The 19,082-nt window shown below is 35.4% G+C and overlaps 1 protein-coding gene across 1 annotated transcript in view; it reads right to left on the bottom strand.

Annotated features, from left to right (window-relative positions):
* The window catches only part of LOC5573995 (la-related protein CG11505), a 117,411-nt gene extending 107,956 nt beyond the window's left edge, over positions 1-9,455 (bottom strand). The window contains exon 1 of the mRNA XM_021842312.1: positions 8,851-9,455. The gene's annotated coding sequence lies outside the window, so the exon portion shown is untranslated. The remainder of the gene's footprint in view (positions 1-8,850) is intronic.
* Positions 9,456-19,082: the final 9,627 nt, after the last annotated feature.

Genomic DNA, 19,082 nt, shown 5'->3' with positions numbered 1-19,082 from the left:
TTGAAGATATTCATCTACGTCTGTTTCAACAATTCAGAGGGAATTTTGTTGCAGCATAGTTGGTGAACAATTTCTGAAATGATGAAAAATCTCCCTGAATTTAATGTCCAAAACTAACTAACTAATAAAATAACTTACTTCGATAACGTCAGGCAGAACATCGAAGGTTCATAGTTGCACGGAATTTGAAGCAAATCTCTTCAACGACCAAGACAAAGGCTCATGAAGGGAGGTTCCATATTCTGAAATATATTTAGAAAATAGCAGTATAATCGAAAATAACTGATTTCTACAACTTACCTTTGATAAGATCTTTGAAAAATTTCCAACAATTCGTCTAGAAACCGAAATTAACAAGCAAATTGTGCAGTGGACACGCCATCTTGTAGCTAAATGAAAACTGATGTTTTTCACATTACACAATCAGATACCATGTATATGATTTTGTAATGACAGAATGGATAATGGTGTCCAATAAGTTTTATGTAGAATTCAAATTGCTTCCATATTGTTATTATTTAAACTCAATTGGATCTTCATATAGTCATCATTGGACATTAATAAAACCTATCAAATCTGAATTCCGAAGCAGGTATATGATTTTTCAGATAAGGATAATCGGATTAATTGGCTCAGTGTAGCATATTCTCCTGACAAATGGAACGTGGGGACGGGGAACGTGCCTTTCGAGCCGGCCTTCTGATCGTCCAATCAGTTTGCTTTCCTCCATCAAAAAACTTTTTGAAAAGGTCATTTTGAACAGAATGATGGTCCACATCAACGAAAATTCAATTTTTGCCAATGCACGGTTCGGAATTCGGATTCCGCCATGGACATTCGACCACTCATCAACTTTTACGTATAACAAATTTGATTCGTTCCTACAAATCTGAAGGCTTTTCTACTGATCTTGCTCCTCTAGACATAGAAAAAGCACAGAGAAACAGACGTAACACTTAGAACAAATTTCGATCAAAATCATAGTCGCGAAATCATCTACGCCCTGTAGTTGGCCGATGGACCAACAGGTGGCGGTAGTGTGTAAACGTCAAACACGAACAAAAACGACGCGAGCACTGCGGGTGGTCGATTGACCACCTACCCAATATTTGAATCGATCGTTAAAAAGTTGGTCGATGGACAGCGATGAGAGTGTGACGTCTGTTTGTCTGTGGAAAAAGCATTCGACAGTGTTTGGCATGAAGGTTTGATCGTGAAATTGAAAAAAAAAATCCAACATACATTGTTAGAATAATTCAGAGTTATCTGTCAAATCATACACTTCAGGTTAATTATCAGAACTCCAGGTCTGAAAGACTTCCTGTAAGAGCTGGTGTTCCTCAAGGCAGCATTTTAGGGCAAATATTATACGATATGTTTACATACATCTGACTTACCTGAGTTACCTCAGGGATGTCAAAAATCTTTGTTTGCGAATGCAGCAATGGACGAAGCCTGCGTGTCATCTGTAGTAGATTGCAAAAAAGTTTGGATTTTTATGCTTTAAAAATGTAAGATTTCTCCTAATCATCCAAAACTCAACATATAATATTCCCACAGAAACCAAAAGCTTTTTATTTGAAACCTTCAAGTAGACATGTTTTCACGATGAGAGGGAGATTACAATAAATTGGTCAGATCAGTTTCAAAAATCAACCTTTTAGACCACAACGAGTTACAATTCCTCTAGCTACGGCACTGGATAGCAGTTCAACCATTTTTGCAGACGAAACATTGCATATACCGCTCTAAGCACTCACACACTTCGTTTGTTCTGATTTGCCTTCTAATAGTAAACATGTGTTTTGTGTTTACCGATCAACTTTTTACTTATTTAGGGTTTGGTGTATCTTCTCGACAATAAACTCTAGATTGTTGACTATCTCCAACTGAGTACCCCTTGAAGTCAAGGCTGGGAAACTTTTCTAACTCTTATGCTCATAATGTATAGGTAAGGTACAGCTTCTTATAAAAGCACCCGAATCTTTCCATATTTCCTTGCCTAGAAGCTACATATCACAAGATTTATCACACTCCTTTTCCTTTGATTTTCTTGAGCTTCCCCCATCAATATTACACTATCCAGTATTACTTTCGATTTAGGATCCGTCTATCATCCATGCAACACTCCACTTCCGGAAGAAACAACTTCCTGTTGCGTGCCATAGGCCTCACAATCTGCCGTATTATCACGCGATGTAAGTCTAAGCGAACGCGTGACAGTGATTTTTCGATTCGTTCGATAGCAAAAATATGGACACATTACTGATGGCTGGTTGTTGTATAGACGACATCAGATTCTGTCCGTCCCGTCGCTTCGTCACGATTATCTATCCTCTCTATACCAAACGATGGCAGCCTATTTAAGACACTAATAAAGATTGAAAATGCTCCATAGAAAATTAAAAATAGATCCAGTTATTTACCATTACAATGTGTTACATGATCCGTAAATAAATGTAATTGCTCCATATATAACTTCAGTGGAACCGCTTATTATAGTAGTAACACAGACAAACAGACGTAACACTTAGAACAAATTTCGATGAAAATCATAGTCGCGAGAACATATACGCCCAATGCTAAAATCGGTGTGTTTGGCCGATCGGCCAACAGGTGGCGGTAGTGTGTAAACGTCAAACACGAACAAAAACGACGCGAGCGCTGGGGGTGGTGAGTAAGCCACCTATCATTTATTCAAATCGACCGTTTAAAAGGTGGTCGACGGACATCGATGAGAGTGTGACGTCTGTTTGTCTGTGGTAGTAATTCGCTGGTAATTTTGTTTTTATTAAGCTCTTCAAAGGTCCAAGAATTCAAAAAGTAACACAACTAAGAAGAATATACACGGAGAATAAAATATAGCGTTCGTAATCATTTATCCGGTTGAATTAACTATATTTTCAGGTTGTTTTAGAGATACCGTAAAACGGGGTAACTTTGATAGTTTTTTCAAAGAAAACTTGAATATTTATGCATGCTGTTTCAAAGAATTATAATTTATATTTTTGAAACAAGTACTGGCATCCTAGCTATCGATTGCAGTTGATAGATTGCCAAAAGATTTATTTTGATTGAAGATATAATTTTTCATATAATCGAAAGTTGGTTTTCTGTTTTGGGGTAACTTTGATAATGGAGTATGAATCGAACAAAATTGAATGAATAACGAACATTTGTAGGGCATTGCATACCTCTAGGCGTTTAACGTTATATGGAAATTTCTGACTTAAATTACAAAAATGGTCCCAGTTTGTGAAAATGCTTTTCGCTAAGAGATTTGAGACCGTATTCAAGTTCTATGATAACTAGGCTGTCAAATATAAGTGGCCAACTATTCAAAATTACATCAAATAGTGATCGTAGAACAGATTGTTTGTAAGCATTTCGAAAATGCTAAAATTGTGTCAATTTTTAATATTCGTATAAATAGCCTCAAATGTTCTTGATTCAAATGAAAACCGCTCTTACATGAAGTGTCATACTAATATTCTTTAGTTTTGCATTCGTTTTGCTTAACTGATTAACATAAATTATGATATTTCGTTTAGTATGTGGTGGGTTACGCACTATCAAAGTTACCCGCATTATCAAAGATACCCCGTTTTACGGTAACTATAAATATTGTTGATTTTACAATATATTCTTCAAATTATTAATAGTTGATATTTTTCTCTCTAAAACGATGGGAGTGTTTGGAATTGTGTGTTTGGCGGAATCAATTTTTTAAAGCCCTCTTGGTCTCTTGTCGAGGTAATAAAGCTGAAATGATCTTTATTCACACGTTTGATATATTTTTGTGACTATAGTAAGATTTTGTTTATGGCAACATAGACTAAATTTTCAGTTGTTACGGAACCGTGCCAAAATCGGAACCCATTTTTTTAATATCATCAGGATTATATTCATTAAAATCGGAGTTTTGGCGAAATATTGAGCAGACTTCTGAACGGTCAACTTAGAAGCAGATTTTCGTAAACTAAGACTATGCTATGAATCTATAGACCCGTCATGTGACAGACGTTCTACATAGGAGTACTTACGTATCATCAGCCGATTTGTTCTCTTCGTCATTAGGGGTTTTTGTCAACCAAATCTTCTTGAACTCGATAGCTTGATTCTCCAATATGCAAACAATTTTGTTGTAGGTTTTGAGACCAGTAGGTTTTAGAAACCCACCCAAAGTGAAGAGCACAAAGCTGCCGAAAATATAACAAGTCTCCTTATTTATTATTACTTATAAGCTTAATGTATTTTCGTGGTGCGTTGCGGGGTAAGATCTACCAATTTGAACCCTAGTCTCATCTTGTTTGTCGGGCTGGGGTAATATGTTCTGGTAATTCGAGGATTCGCGGTACTAAGTCCTTGTTACTGGCAACAGTTTCTGAAATTGCATCTATTTTACCTAGCAGATGGTTAAAGACTCGGAGTTTGCCAGTCCCGAGACTACACTTGAAGCCAGGATAACAATCATGAGTATTAACTCAACAAGGACTGCTAAATACTGGTAATTCAAGGACTCACGTGAATGCTGATTACTAAACAAATTTTCTAGCTTGATTCGGTGTCGCTGCTAGTACAAAGCCCCTTTTTTCTAGTATTTTTCTGGGACTAAAGCGAAACAAAGATGGAACTAGAGTTCCGTTGCATGGTCAAATATCAGTAGTACCGTTTTGGTTCCTCCGAAATTAAAACGATTATGTTTGCTAAGGGGCGCGCCTTCGCTGAGATGTAAGTCTCTATGAAGGGTGTAAATAGCGGGACCTTTTTATCACATTCGATTTTTATCAATCTCTGAGAAATCAAAACAAGAACTGTACAGAAATTGATGCCTTATTACCTATCAATGGAAATGGAGTAATGCAACATGCACTATACGTTAAGGATACGAGTAATGCCACAATAGATCTAAATAATGGTCGCAGTGGCGCATCCGAACAGAAAAAAAAGCTTAATGTAAACTATTTGTATGCATGGGCCATGTAAAAATAACAATCGCATAAGTGATCATTATTGAAGAACTGGGTAATTCCTCAAAACTGTGTAATAATACAGAAATACAATACACTTCATTACAATCGTAATAAAAAGATGTTTTAGATGTTAACATACTGGATGGCTCCTTTTATTTAATAAACATAAAATATCAGTTGACAATATTCAGTAATTTTAATTTGGCTCTTCTAAATCATGTTTCTCGCAAATAAGGCATTTCTAATCAAATCGTTGACCGCAGTAAAAAATATACTCAAAAAAAGCTGAAATTAATTGCTGCACACAAAAATAATGTTTTTTGAAACAGAATATTGGCTAGTCTCTTAACTGAATCTTCCTATTCTGTTTGCAATTCCAAATATGGATGTAAAATTCCTAGAAAAATGATAACAAAATGGTGTTGAACAGCGGCGCTTAAGGATGCGCTCATATTGATGATTTATTGGTATCAGTGATAGCATAATGATTCAATATCGTATCGACGATATATAGGACTTGAAATTATCGTTATCGAATCGATATTCAATATTTTTTAAAATAGATATCAAAACTGAAAATGTCGGCTTCATTTTACAACAACTGTTGCAATGTTGAAGTCATTACTTTAACTATACAATGATGATATGCCATACTCAACGAATGTATTAAATTTCAATAGATTTGTTACACTTATACAATCAAAATAAATAAATATTGATCTGATAATCGGTCTTGTTATCGGACTGACAACAGTTTTATCGATATAGGAAAATATCGAGACCAAAGATATCGGATATCGTATCGATTGATTTCACCAAATCGGTATTATCAATAATATAAATATTTGCACAGCCCTAGTGGCGCTCAACCTGCGGCCCGTAAGTCTCATGAGGTTTTGATGATCCATAACTGCGGCCCGTAATATCATACGAACCAGAAATATTTCTCAGAATTTTCAGGTTCTTGCATAGGAATCAGATATATTTGACATCTGCCCAAGAGTTCGCCAGGAATTTTGACAATATCGCTCGGAATTTTAAGATTTTGCTTCAATTTTGCTGAACATTTTTCTCCTATAGAAGTTCTCAAGTCTATTAGGACTTCCCAGACTATATTTAGACAAGTCCCAGACCCAACTAGGGATAACCAGGATCTCGTTAGAAAAATTTTGAGTATTTCATGCGGCCCGCATCGTCTATTAAAAATCTGTATATGGCATGCAGCATATTTAAGCATGAGCACTAGGGGTACCAGGGACAGTTTGAACACCAGGGGCAGAATGGACACCCCCTGTATCTTTGCATATGCGAATTTGTTTACACTTTGGATGGAAACAATATTTCAGTTGCCTACCAAAAGAGTAAGTTATTCACTAAAATTTCAGAAAAAATGTTTCAAACCATGATTTTGATCCGAAAAATTGAGCATGATTTTATTGGGTTCAAAAATTATAATATTCACACCTCACAAAATAAGATTTCAGAGACAAATGACTGCAACTTGGCCGAAAATGTAGCTTTCGATTGAATCATCAATTATTTTTGCTGTATTCAAATATTTTTTCTGCTGGGGCAAAATGGACACTAGATGACAGAGTACAGCTGACACTTTAAAGGGATAGAAAAATATATTGGTTTGTTATGCTCAATCGAGCTGTTCCAAATATGAAAAAATGGTTTTAATTGGGTATATCACCCACCGACAGACTCAAGTGGGCTGGTTACACAATATGATTTCCTGGGAAAAAATGTTGGAATTCTAATAGATATATTTACAGAAATGAATGACTTCAATGACAAACGTTGCGAACACATGACACATGGTCCTCTACTATTAATGATAGCGATCTCAAAGGACATATGAGCATCGTAAAAACATTAAATATAAATCCAATATTTTCAATAAGCGAAGATTGCATGATGAAGCGAAACTTTTTCGATCATCTCTTTTGTGTTCCTGATATAACTCGTCAGGACTGGGAAGTGGGACAACCGAACTTCCGTTCTGGCTCAACAATCTTTTTTACAGATGGCTCGAAGCAAGATAACCTTGTTGGTGCGGGAATATCTGGCCCGGGAGTAAACGTTTCACTACCACTAGGTTGTTGGCCAACAGTTTTTCAGGCGGAAATTTTTGCCATCTTAGAATGTGCCGACATCTGTCTAAAAAGGCGCTATAAAAATGCTAATATCTGTATTTGTTCGGACAGTAAGGCAGCTCTCAATGCTTTAAAATCGAACGTTTATACATCTAAACTGGTCTGGGAATGCACCATGCTACTGCAGCAGTTGTCCTGTCGCAATAAGGTCAATCTTTATTGGGTTCCTGGTCATTGCGGAATAGAAGGGAACGAGAAAGCTGATCAGCTAGCTAAAATAGGGTCATCCACTCAATTTATTGGACCTGAGCCTTATTTTGGAATAGCTCCATGTGGTTTTAAACTAGAATTAAAGAATTTAAAAAGGACAAAGATAAAACTTACCTGGACCAATACATCCGATTCCCGTCAGGCGAAACGATTCATAGAACCGGACGCCAGAAAAACACTAAGGTTAATAAACTTGAATAAACATGAGTTAAGTACTTATACTGGACTAATCACAGGTCACTGTCCTAGTAAATACCACTTAAAAATAATTGGAAAGTTGCAGGAGGATAAGTGTCGCTTCTGCAAGTTGGAGAGTGAGAGCTCTGAACATTTAATGTGCGAGTGTGTTGCACTTTACCGTAAGCGTTGTAGATATCTTGAAAAAGGCTTATTAGAGCCTTGGGAAATCTGGAACTCTCATCCCAAACAGGTACTAAGTTTCATACGAAATGCAGTACCTGATTGGGATACACGCCAACTGATGGGTGGATAGTCACTTCTTATAGTGATGAGTCCTCTCATCGCGGCAAAAACAAAGAGGATGACACCACAAAAGATCAAATAAATGGTCGCAGTGGTAATATGTCCCCGACACCGGAAAAAAAAAACACATGACCTTCTCGAATCAAAAAAGCGCGTACGGGAGCCCCAGCAGTTGGTGCGATTAGAAGTAATATCGACGAAAAAGGAGCTCTAGAATGGCAAAAAGCAGCCCTGCTGTTCAAATTACTAAAACAAAGGATGCAATGATATTCAAATTTTAATGGTACAGCTCGGACTCGATTATCCGGAGTATCGATTTTTTTTTCACTCCGGATAATCAAATCTTCCGCATAATCGAATCACAAAAAAAATATTTATAAGAGTACTTAAATATTACCTATTATCGATATTTTATTTACATGATGCAGTGGCGTAGCCAGAAATTATTTCTAGGAACGTTAGGGGTCTTGAGAAGAAAAAAAATGTTTTGACCGGCATACAAAAGAAACTCTTATTGCAATACCAAATTATCTCAAATTTATGCATGAATATCAAAAACCAAATTCCGGATAATCGAGTCTAAAATTCCGGATAATCGAATCCCGGATAATCGAGTTGCCGGACAATCGAGTCTCCGGATAATCGAGTCCGACCTGTATTCAAATATGTTGCCAAAAACGGATCCATTTTGTTGCCAAAATCGGGGGTGTGCCAAAAATGGAGCACGTCAAAAACGGAATCCCACTGTATTGCTTATGAAAAGGAACAAACATGAAGTGAATAGCATTGATTAAAAGTTATCATCGTTTGAATTTTTCAAGTTTATTTCGTCAGTACAGTCCTAATTCACGGAATATGATATAAATTGTAATGGTAAATAGTAATTTAGATGTGCTTCATTTTTCATTGAGCGGTTTTCTTTAGAGCATTTTCATTTTCATAGTCACAAAAACCTTTTGCCATTATCTATCCTCTCTCTGCCACACGCGTCGCCCTTCCCCTCGTTCCAAGCCAACCCCTCGTACCGCGTGCGAAGGAAAATCCAATTTTCCCACTACACCAGTTGCTCTCTTTTGCATTCACCATGTATTTTTCTGTTCATTCTTGTGCGGGGAGCTTTTGCTCCTACGCTTTCCACTCCGCGCGCGCTTTGCGTATATCGCTGCATGCCGTCGTGCATCACATTCTTGCTATATTCCTTTGTCTTATTTTCGCAAATCCTTCTTCGTTCGCCACGAAAACACTATTCCACGATTCTCCTATTTTCTGTTCTCGCCACTCGACGACGGTGAAAATATGGATCTCACGAAGAGGCATTTTCCTCTTTCGGGAAAACTTTTCCAATCCCACATATTGCCGCGTAGGAGCCTTTGGCAGCGCTACCATACGGAAGCAAATCCATGGTCCCGGATGGCCATTTCTGCACTATTTCGGAACCGGATCCGACCGGTCGGAACTAGAGGACGTTTTTCAACCCGTTGTACGATTTGAGGCGATCACAGATTAGGCGAAACTCGAACGGGGAAAACTGCAGTACACGGAGATGAACGCACTGAAATGCATCAACAGAACGAACGCGAGAGATTTTCCACGAATAGACCGTGCTTTTCCAGCCAACAAAGGACACTGACTGACGACAACGACGACTACATCGACATCGACGGTAGTGAATGACAGATTCGGCTGGTTGGCTGTATGTATAGCACCAGATGTGTGACCGATATACCTATTCGCGAAAATCTCTCACCATCTGACTGAAGCTGAACATGTGGCAGCAGTTTCCAATCGTTTGGGTCGATACTGTGCATTACGCGATTATTTATAAAATGCTTGTAGATTGTCGCAGCTACTTCAAATCGTGTTGGTGTCTTCTACGGGATTATTCCTGATTGTCCAAGGCATGATCGCGCAGAACGATTTGAAGTAACTGCGTTTTTTTAAGATTGCCGGCGCGAGAATTTTTCGCGCCACGCAGAATTATCTGTGCTATTCAACGGTTGAAATTTATTAGGATATGAAATGCCAAGTTGTTAATTTAAAAAAAACTGTTCCCGTTATGATATGAAGTTCCTAGTTTGCCAACCGTAAATTTTTTTACCACGTTGCAAATTATATTGGTTACCGTAAACCGGAGTAACATGTTCGAATTACCGATGGAATATTTTCAATGTACACGGAGACGGAATTCAACTCAATTTTGGGTTGTTTCAACGCAATTCCGTAGTTGAGCCCAATAACTCAATTTTGGCTAAATTTCCAAGGTCCCCACTAGGTAGTTTGGCTTTAATTCCATTAGAAAAATATACTCAATTTTGGGTTGATTTAACGCAAAATTGAGTTCTTTCGACCCAAACATAAGAAAAGTTGCGTTTACCCAAATTTGGCTTATTGGGCCAAAGTACCCCCTTTGGGTAGATGCAGCTCTCTCTATTTTTGACAACATTCGTGTGGGAGAAAGAGAAAAACCGAGAGATTTTGGGTTGAAACTATAATTGATATACTTAATTTTGGGTAAAGTAAACTCAAAAATTAGGTAAAAATATTTCTCCGTGTATGAATGGTGCTTCTCTTTCTCATATTCACGAGCTATAAAAATAATGATTCCTGTGAATAATGAGTTTTGTTCATGCGTAATTTTAGTTTTTTCACTTGTTACAAGCTGAAGTAACCACCATATCGTTAAAACTCATTTTAGAACTGATCAGTCTTATCAACTTTAATAAATCTTTGAGTAAACTCCGTTAAACCCGAAAAGGCCCACAATACTCAAAAGTTCACTTCTAGTAGATTTTTTTTTGAGTTTCCGAAGAAACTATATCGCTGAAAAATAGAACATAACGAATACCAACAGAACCTGATTCTCGAAAAAGTAACTCATGCACTTATCAACAACTAGAAAGTTCAAAACATCCCAAGTAACAATTCCGCAGCAAATTATTGCACTTGAATCTGGATAACTTACCTTATTATACCTCTTAAATCAGTATTCGGGCTCTTAATATGCGATAACACCATTAGCATTGCGAATTTATAATCCACCGCACCATTATTGACATTGCGTTATTAGCTAATCAAAAACACTTATTCTTAATGGGAAGTATGCACTTCAATAGAAAAGTAATCGCCTATCTCGATGCGTGGGAAATTTCTTGCAAGAAATGCTCAAGAAAAGCATTTTTCTTTGATCGCAGTATGCAGTTGAAAAGAAATGTCAATTCAAATGGGACTCACTGTAGAAAATTTCTTGGCCATTTCTTTCCGCAGAAATTTTTACTTTTCTTGAGCTGAACAGCATACTTAGCTTAATAGAAAAACGCCAAACTTATGTCCGTTTTCATTGTTTTTGCGTATTTTCCTCAAAACAGCACCCTCAAACTGTCAAACTTTGTTAAATGCTGCTTAGCTACCATAAAATGCGAAAAAAAAGTTGAATCATCTTCGATCAGCATTTATTAAGGCAATTTTACATCCTTAAATGCAGCATCATAACAGTGTGTCCTTATTTGTGTATTTATGATGCACAAAACAGCATTTGTCGCCATATTAATTTCACTCCGGTTGCCACAATCTCACTTTTTTTTTTAATCATATTATCGCCACGAATTCGCCCATAAGATGCTATGATATGATGATTAACCGACAAAATATAATTTAACGCACAGTTACTGCCCAATCAAACCAACAAATGTTAAATGGTCGGCGTTAAGTCAGAGTGGACCAAGTGACATTTTGAATATTTTAAGAAAAATGGACTTAAAGTTTAACACTTTGTAATTTTTCAAATCGTTAAAATTTCGGCTTAATATTTCTACACATCTTGGAGTTACTTTCAAATCATATAATGAGAACTGATAATCATGATAAAACATAATACAAACCTGTAATAGAACGATTTTTTGATGGGCTATGTGCACTTGGTCCACTCTGACTGAATTGAAGACCACCGTTCAGTGATTTGGTTCACTCTGACTGAACAATTTCTAGGAAAATAACAATCATTCAATGCTTGCATGGTCAAACGGGGTGCATATCTCTAAGATAAACAGAATATCAAGACCCTTCGACATCAGTATCGTAAATACTTCAATAAATAATACCTTCAATCCCTAAATCAGTGACATTACGATAGTTTGAAAATCAAAGTTTTGCAGGGTCAGGGCCAAGGTAGTAGAAGGGAGGTAGATGGATGTGTCAAATAGAGCATTCCGCCATATTGGAGAAAAAGATAACAGCTGGCAGGTTTGTTATGCTTGATTAAGTCAACAAGCCATGATACTAAAACAAGCTTTTCCCCTCAATTCATTTTGTTTTGGAAAACGTCAGTTATGTTTGTAGTTGATTCAAATTTTCTGGAACGATTCCAAATCTTGAATTACAAAATAACTGCGATTGAAAGTGGTGCTGTGCGGGAAAAAGTGTTGAACAAAATACAAAGGCCCATTCACAAATTTCATAGCGTTAGCGTTAGCGTTAGCGTTAGCGTAGTTACGGTATACTTCGTAGATTGGATACTAGCGATATTCATGTTTTTCTTTTGATAATCTCATCCAGACTGCTTTCAGGAACAAGGCTAGGGAGTGAACCTTGATCCAATCATAGACAAGAGTACCAAAACCATGGATATCGTTATTCCCGGCCACGCCCATCTTTACCGTAACTTGGGATAGGGGAAGGAAATGTTGATGTAGCACTTACTTAATGAGAGGCCACCGACTCAGCGACGCCCTCATAAGTGCTACGGAGTTGGGGGTTGGGTGGGGTATAACGTCAGGATTCGCCTGAAAAGCTAGCGATGGACCCAGAGCATGTGTTGTTTAATTGGTTGTTATTTAATCTTTGATTGCCGGCAATCAAAAGAGAAAAAAAGTTTTATTTAGTTGTTTTTTGTTTGACGGTAATAATTTTCTGCTTGATAATCACTAAGAAGCAGAATCGATCCCTCCAGGGTCATCGAATTGTCGAAAAAAAAAAAAAAAATGCTTTAAAATGCACACTTTTAACAGAAAAAAAAAACACACACTTTTTGGTTGACAACAAACGACCGAAACCACAACGTATGGCCAATTCTGCGACAAGCGACCAACTGAAACGGGTAAATCACCGCACTTCCAATAAGCAAAAAAACTGAACTTTTCGTCTATGTAAAAGCCTACACAATAATCAAATTTCAAACAAGTTCCGGGCTTTTTTATAAAGGAACCGACTCACCAAATGCCTGTAGCCTGTTGTATAATCCGTACTTATCCGTCGGTCAACGTCCAATACTCTTGAGTCAAATAATGCTACTCCAGAAACCTTCACAGGTCCATAAACTTTTTCACAGGTTCTTTAACTTACTACACTTTCAAACAGTTAGAACACTCGCACTTTTTTTTTTACCGTTAAAATATTATACCAGCACAAGCCGATTTGCGATTGCATCAGCCAAATCTGAATTATACGCGAAGCCGAAAAAACGTGACAGTCAAAGGCCCATTCACAAATTTCATAACGCAGAAAGAGGTGGACGGACGTCCTCAAGTTGTTACGGCTTATACAAAAACCGTAGAATTATCATACAAAAAGCGTTACAAGGTGTTAAAAACGTTCACTTTCAGCGTTATGAAATGTGCGAATGAACCCCAGCACCACGATAATCATTGGCGTAGGAACAGGGGGGGCCAGGGGGGCCAGGCCCCCCCCAGAGTCTTCCAGGCCCCCTCCAGAATTTTGAATGAAAATATATATGACAAAAAAATGTTTACATAATTCTTAAGTGAAGTAAAATCTTCTGAATCTATTGATAAATATTCTTCAGTAGTTACGTTCTTTTATTTTGTTCAATAATAGTGGGAAAACCTTGCTTGTCGTTCACAGCATAAGTGTGGCGGTTCTGAATTCGTTGAATTGTGTGACCATCGAAAAATTAATCGTCCTGCTGTCGCTCGACATCTCCGTTTCAAAATACTGTGATACTAAAAAGCGTCAGTATCCTAGAAAATCGATTCCTTAAATTCGTATTTTCTGAGTAGGGCATACCATACTATTTCAAATTTTCTAGCATAGTGTAGCCTTTTAACCCTCTAATACCCAAATTTTTGTTTTCGATTTAAGTATTATTTTTCGTTATCTAAAATCGTTTTAAACACGTTTTGGGCATTTATTTATTTTTATTCGCAAATTTTTAAATTTTGGTTTTTGATTTTTATAATTTTTATTTTTGAACACCCCTAGCTTTTTTCATGTTTTCTTGAAGCCTTTTCTAGTTGTTGATTTTTGGCAATAATAAAAATTTAAATTGTTACGGTATTTTTAAAAATATTAAATTTTTAATTTTTTTTCGGAGCGTATTTTATTTTCCGTGTAACTAACGGAAAAACAGGTTTGAAATGATTTTAATACCACCAGGCTCTTCGTTTGTGATAGGTTAATCGTAGAAAAATATAAAAGGTACGATATTTTTTATTACACGTTAAATGAAGCCCAGGCATTTGTAGGTTATATAAGAATGCAATTTTTCAAACAATTTCTAAAAATACAAAAAAGTTTCAAAAGTCATAAAAAACTTTTCTTATATGCGTGTTATGAGCCAAGGTATAAGCCAAAAATAAAATCATTTTGATTTGCGAGCTACGAAAAAATACACAAAATTCCAAAGTGTACCCCGTCTAAAGGCGGGGTTGGGTATTAGAGGGTTAACTCAATTACGATTTCCTGTGTTCTTGGAGGGTGCCCTGATCGAGATGTCTGGTGATGATGATTGTCCCCATAAGATTTATTTAAAGAAATTCATTGATAAAAAACGTCTCAGCAAAAAAAATAAATAGACAAAATTACTAAAGGAACTTCTAAGACGTAAAATAGATGCAATTTTTGGTGAAAAACAAGGCCTAATTCAAAACATATCTCTTCAAAGAATTTCGAACTTACCTAAGGCTTAAAAAAAGTAAAAAATAGGCCATAATTTTTGATTTCAGCAATATGTTCTTTCTTTGGTTTCGGTTCATTTTTTAAAATAATTTCGTATGAATGAACTTTTTAATTTATCTCTAAACTACGTTTTACCAAGTAAGTTTTTTACAGTCTCAAGAATTTTAGTGATCAAATTCGTTTATGTATATCGAAGAGTGGTTTATACCTTTTGCTTCAAATCTTTTAGAAAGTAGTCAATTAATATTGAGAGTTGCTAAAAATTGCTAAACCTTGAAAAAGTTCAAACTTTGCCCTAACACTTTTTTTCTAAATAATCGTTGATTCTGTCAAATTCCTTCATATAGGGGAATTGACGTATTCTTGGCAGTCCAAACCGATGTAGCGCTTCTTTTGCAATTTTCTCGAACATCAGCAGACAAATTACGTTTTTGCCTGTTTACATGTATGCGCTGCTCAATCCTCTATCAATTCACACCGATAGACTTGTTAAAACCTTCTTGGAAACTTATTTATAACGCTTCGAACAACCAATATCCGTGTGACTAATGTCGGCAGGCTTAAATATTCTCTTCGGCAGATTTTCCATAAGAACTGTAGGCAAACCTAAAAATTAGTCACACTTAGAGGCGTGTTCATTTGAATTGATGGCATCTATGGTGAAATTGTTCGTCCAGTCTCGGCAATCTCGTCAACGGGAAGCTGACAAAACACAGAAACATCTAAATGTTTTCATTGATGTGTTTTGAAGAAAAAAATCTGTGTATCTGGCATTTGAAATTTGGTTGCCAATGGTGCCGAAGCCATAAACGACCCTAGTTTTCCCAAAAAAGTTATTAAAAACTTATTCGCAAAGTTTATTATAAGTCTTTCAGAAATATTTTGAAAATGTATTGTTAATTGCGTTACAAATTCTCCTTTGTTTTTTTTTGTAAATTCTACTTCAAATCCCCAGATTCTACAGGTATACGAAAAGTATTTTTGGAATGTCTTTTGGCTTTGAATCTCCAAAAGAAATTTATTGAAAAATCCCAGGCATATTTTTACTTCCAAAATTAACAATTTAGCAAAATAACTGGGCAGGGATTAATTAAGAAATTCATTAAGAAATTTGTGAAGATCTTCCTTAAAACAATGTTTCAGAAATTGTTTTATAAATTCTGCAAAAAATATATATTCTGGAATTGAATTCTTGTACATTTTCGAGGCGGAATTTCTAGAGGCTTTTTGGCTTAATTATGAAGATTCTGCTGGAGCTCCTTAAGAAATTTGTTTTTTTTTTTGTTAATATGATTTGAGCGATTTCAATTATCCTACAGTTTATTGTTTATTTATCCAGCCAATTGATTCACCTCTAGAGAAAAAATATAGATAATCACTTATCTTTGGTTGTTTCGATCTGATTTAACATTTTGTTGTTTCTCCTTCCTTCACATGACGTATTCTTAGGCACCTTCATACACAAATTCGTACTCCAAAATGCAACATTTTAAAGAATCTAAAGGAGTAATAATTATAATTCCAGGAGTTTTAAAATTTTTCAGAGTTCTTATACGTATGGCTCCTGATTTCTGAAAATCCATCAGGAATTCCTCAACGAATTTTCAAAGTTATGCAAAAATTTACTCTAAGTTCTAAATTATGAATTTTGTTATAAAACATTTTTAGCAGAGTTCTTGATAAAAACCGCCAATATTTTCACCTTCAACTTTTACAGTTCTATCACAATAGTTAAAAGCTTTTAGATTAATCTGCCATATTAATGCTTCGGAGTTCATGAGGACATTTTTTAAAATGTAAGATACAAACACCTTCATAAAAATTCAATCTTTTTTAACATAAACCATTGTCTATTATAAAGACGATAAAAATTAACTGGATTTTTTGTAGTTAATCCTACAAAAAACGCCAAAGCTTTTTCTGTGAGTAACATCGTCAGGACGTCAGAAATTTCCAAAAATTCTACGATTAATTCTTGAGTTTCCCGATAAGAGTTCAATATTTTTCCAAATTCAATTTGAAGTTTAATAATGAAAAAAAGAGAAATCTCTGAACAAATTTCTCGAAAATTTTTTGAATATTTGCACGGAAGAGTTTATAAAAGAATAGCTGAACCCATTTCACTAAAAACTTTGAAATGATTGAATTGAAAAAATATGGGTAAGGAATTCGGGGATTTATATCAAATTGATTTTTAGATAAATCTAAAGAAACACTTAGACAATTTTCTATGAAAAAATGCAAATAGATTTGTTGAAAACTTCTCAGAGAAATCACTAAGAACATTTTCCCAGTTAAATCTTATTTCATTATTTATGAAAACCTTGTGAAATATTAGGAGAAATCAAGGGAGAATGAATAATTTTTGCTGTGAATTTTTCAAGCAATCCTCTACAGGGTGTCGACCCAATTTGGAAAATAAAATTCCCTGACTTTCCCCGACCTTCCAGTATTTTTTCAGAAACATTTCAGAGTACTGAATTTGGTTTAAAGACGAAATAAAAATGTTCAGCACTACATTTTGTTTACCAAGTTTTGCATATCGCAGTAAACTTTCTACGACATTCTAGATTTTGATGTATTACTTCAAGTACCGTCAAATTTTGAGCAACTACAAGGAAAATTAAGGTCTTTATTTGGACCGTAATAGGTCGTATAAAGAAAAAGCTTTCGCTCAGTTTAGCAAAGGCATTCACTTTACTCGAATACAACTGTTAGATAATTTTCTAGAACGTGTTTTAAAGCTAGTATGATTAAACTGATCACTTGAGTGTTTTCTTCCAAAGCTTAAAGATTCGTATGAAACAATTAATAGTGAAACCTGAGTAGATACCCAGAAAATTCTGAGTTATCTACTTACTAATCATACTCAGTTAAAATCTTCTAGATTTCAAATTCTCAATGTGTTTCTCTACATGTATTTGTTTAATATAAGAAGATGCTATTTCTTAACTATTACAGAAAATCTTACATTATTCCTCCATAAACTAATGCGAATATTTCTTCAAGAATACTTAAGATGATTTTATCAAGAGTCTCAATTTTTTTTTTCACTCAAAATGAATTCATTTTTTTTGAATAGGTGCGAATAGGTGCGATTCTAAACATCAGTATAGGAAAGCTCCTAATGAAAATCCTAAAGTAGCGCTTGGAACGTTATTCATCACATTTTCAAAATTCGAAATTCCTAGAATTTTTTATAGATAGTAAAATATAGTTTACTTTACCATACATAACAGCGCTTTATCAATGGTTAATAGCTAAGATTGATTACCCATTTCATCCAACAAATTTATCGTATTCAATAATTTGCAGATGATCAACTTGTTTGATGTTGTAATATAGTATTGATAGATAATTTTCCCTGACCTGTAGTGAAATTCCCTGACTTTCCAGTTCAAAAATTGGATTCCCTTACATTCCCTGACTTTCCAGGTTTTTCCAGGTAGTCCACACCCTGACTTTAAGAATTTCAGAGAGATTTTTGAACACAATTTTGGTAGTATTCATTGTAATATTTCTTGGAGAAATCCTTAGTATTTCCAGAAAATCCTTAATACATTATTAATGAACAGCTTAATGATATTTTCAACAATTAAAATTAATGTGCGATAAGTACGTAGTTTAGCTTCATGGAGAAATGTTTAAAATTCTGATGTCTACTTTTGAGCAATTTGATACAGTTTCTTCGAAAAATTCCAGATTATAAAGCCTAAAGAAACTCCGGGAAAATCTGTTTAATAATAACTACTTATTCCGTGGAAGTCCCAGCAAAAACTGAGTGAAAGCTGGTAAAGGCGTTCTTGCACTGGAAAAGTACGGAAATAGTTCATGAAGAGATCCCTGATTCTTGGAAAGTTTGTACAAGAACTTCAAAGAGATATTCTTCGTGAGTTCTTTGGAAAAATTCTTGAAGGATTTTTTTTACTGGTTTAGACAAAGAATTGATATTTTCCGTAATTATTATTATTACTATTATTATTAATATTTATTCAGGACACTTTACCATACGTGTGGCATTCGTGTCGAATTTTCCGTAATGAAAATTGTAATTTACAAGCATTACTGATATTCAGAGATAATAGCTGGTATGAGACAAAAATACAAACAGATAAAATCAACGCAAATTTTCGCAAACTACGAAATTTGCAAAAATCATGATTTAGTTAATCAAGAATTTTCTAGGCCCCCCCTAGGCCCCCTCCAGGAAAAAATCCTAGCTACGCCAATGACGATAATTGAAGTTGAAATGAATAAACAACCGGAATGCATTGAAAAACAATCTAAAAAACTTCATACAAAATTCAATTGCATTTTATTTAGTTACATATGAATTACTGGTCAAAGC

The sequence above is a fragment of the Aedes aegypti genome, chromosome 2 (genome assembly GCF_002204515.2).
Source record: "Aedes aegypti strain LVP_AGWG chromosome 2, AaegL5.0 Primary Assembly, whole genome shotgun sequence".
NCBI lineage: Eukaryota > Metazoa > Arthropoda > Insecta > Diptera > Culicidae > Aedes > Aedes aegypti.
The sequence above is the reverse complement of the archived record's forward strand: the minus strand, read 5'-3'. Positions and strand labels throughout refer to the sequence as shown.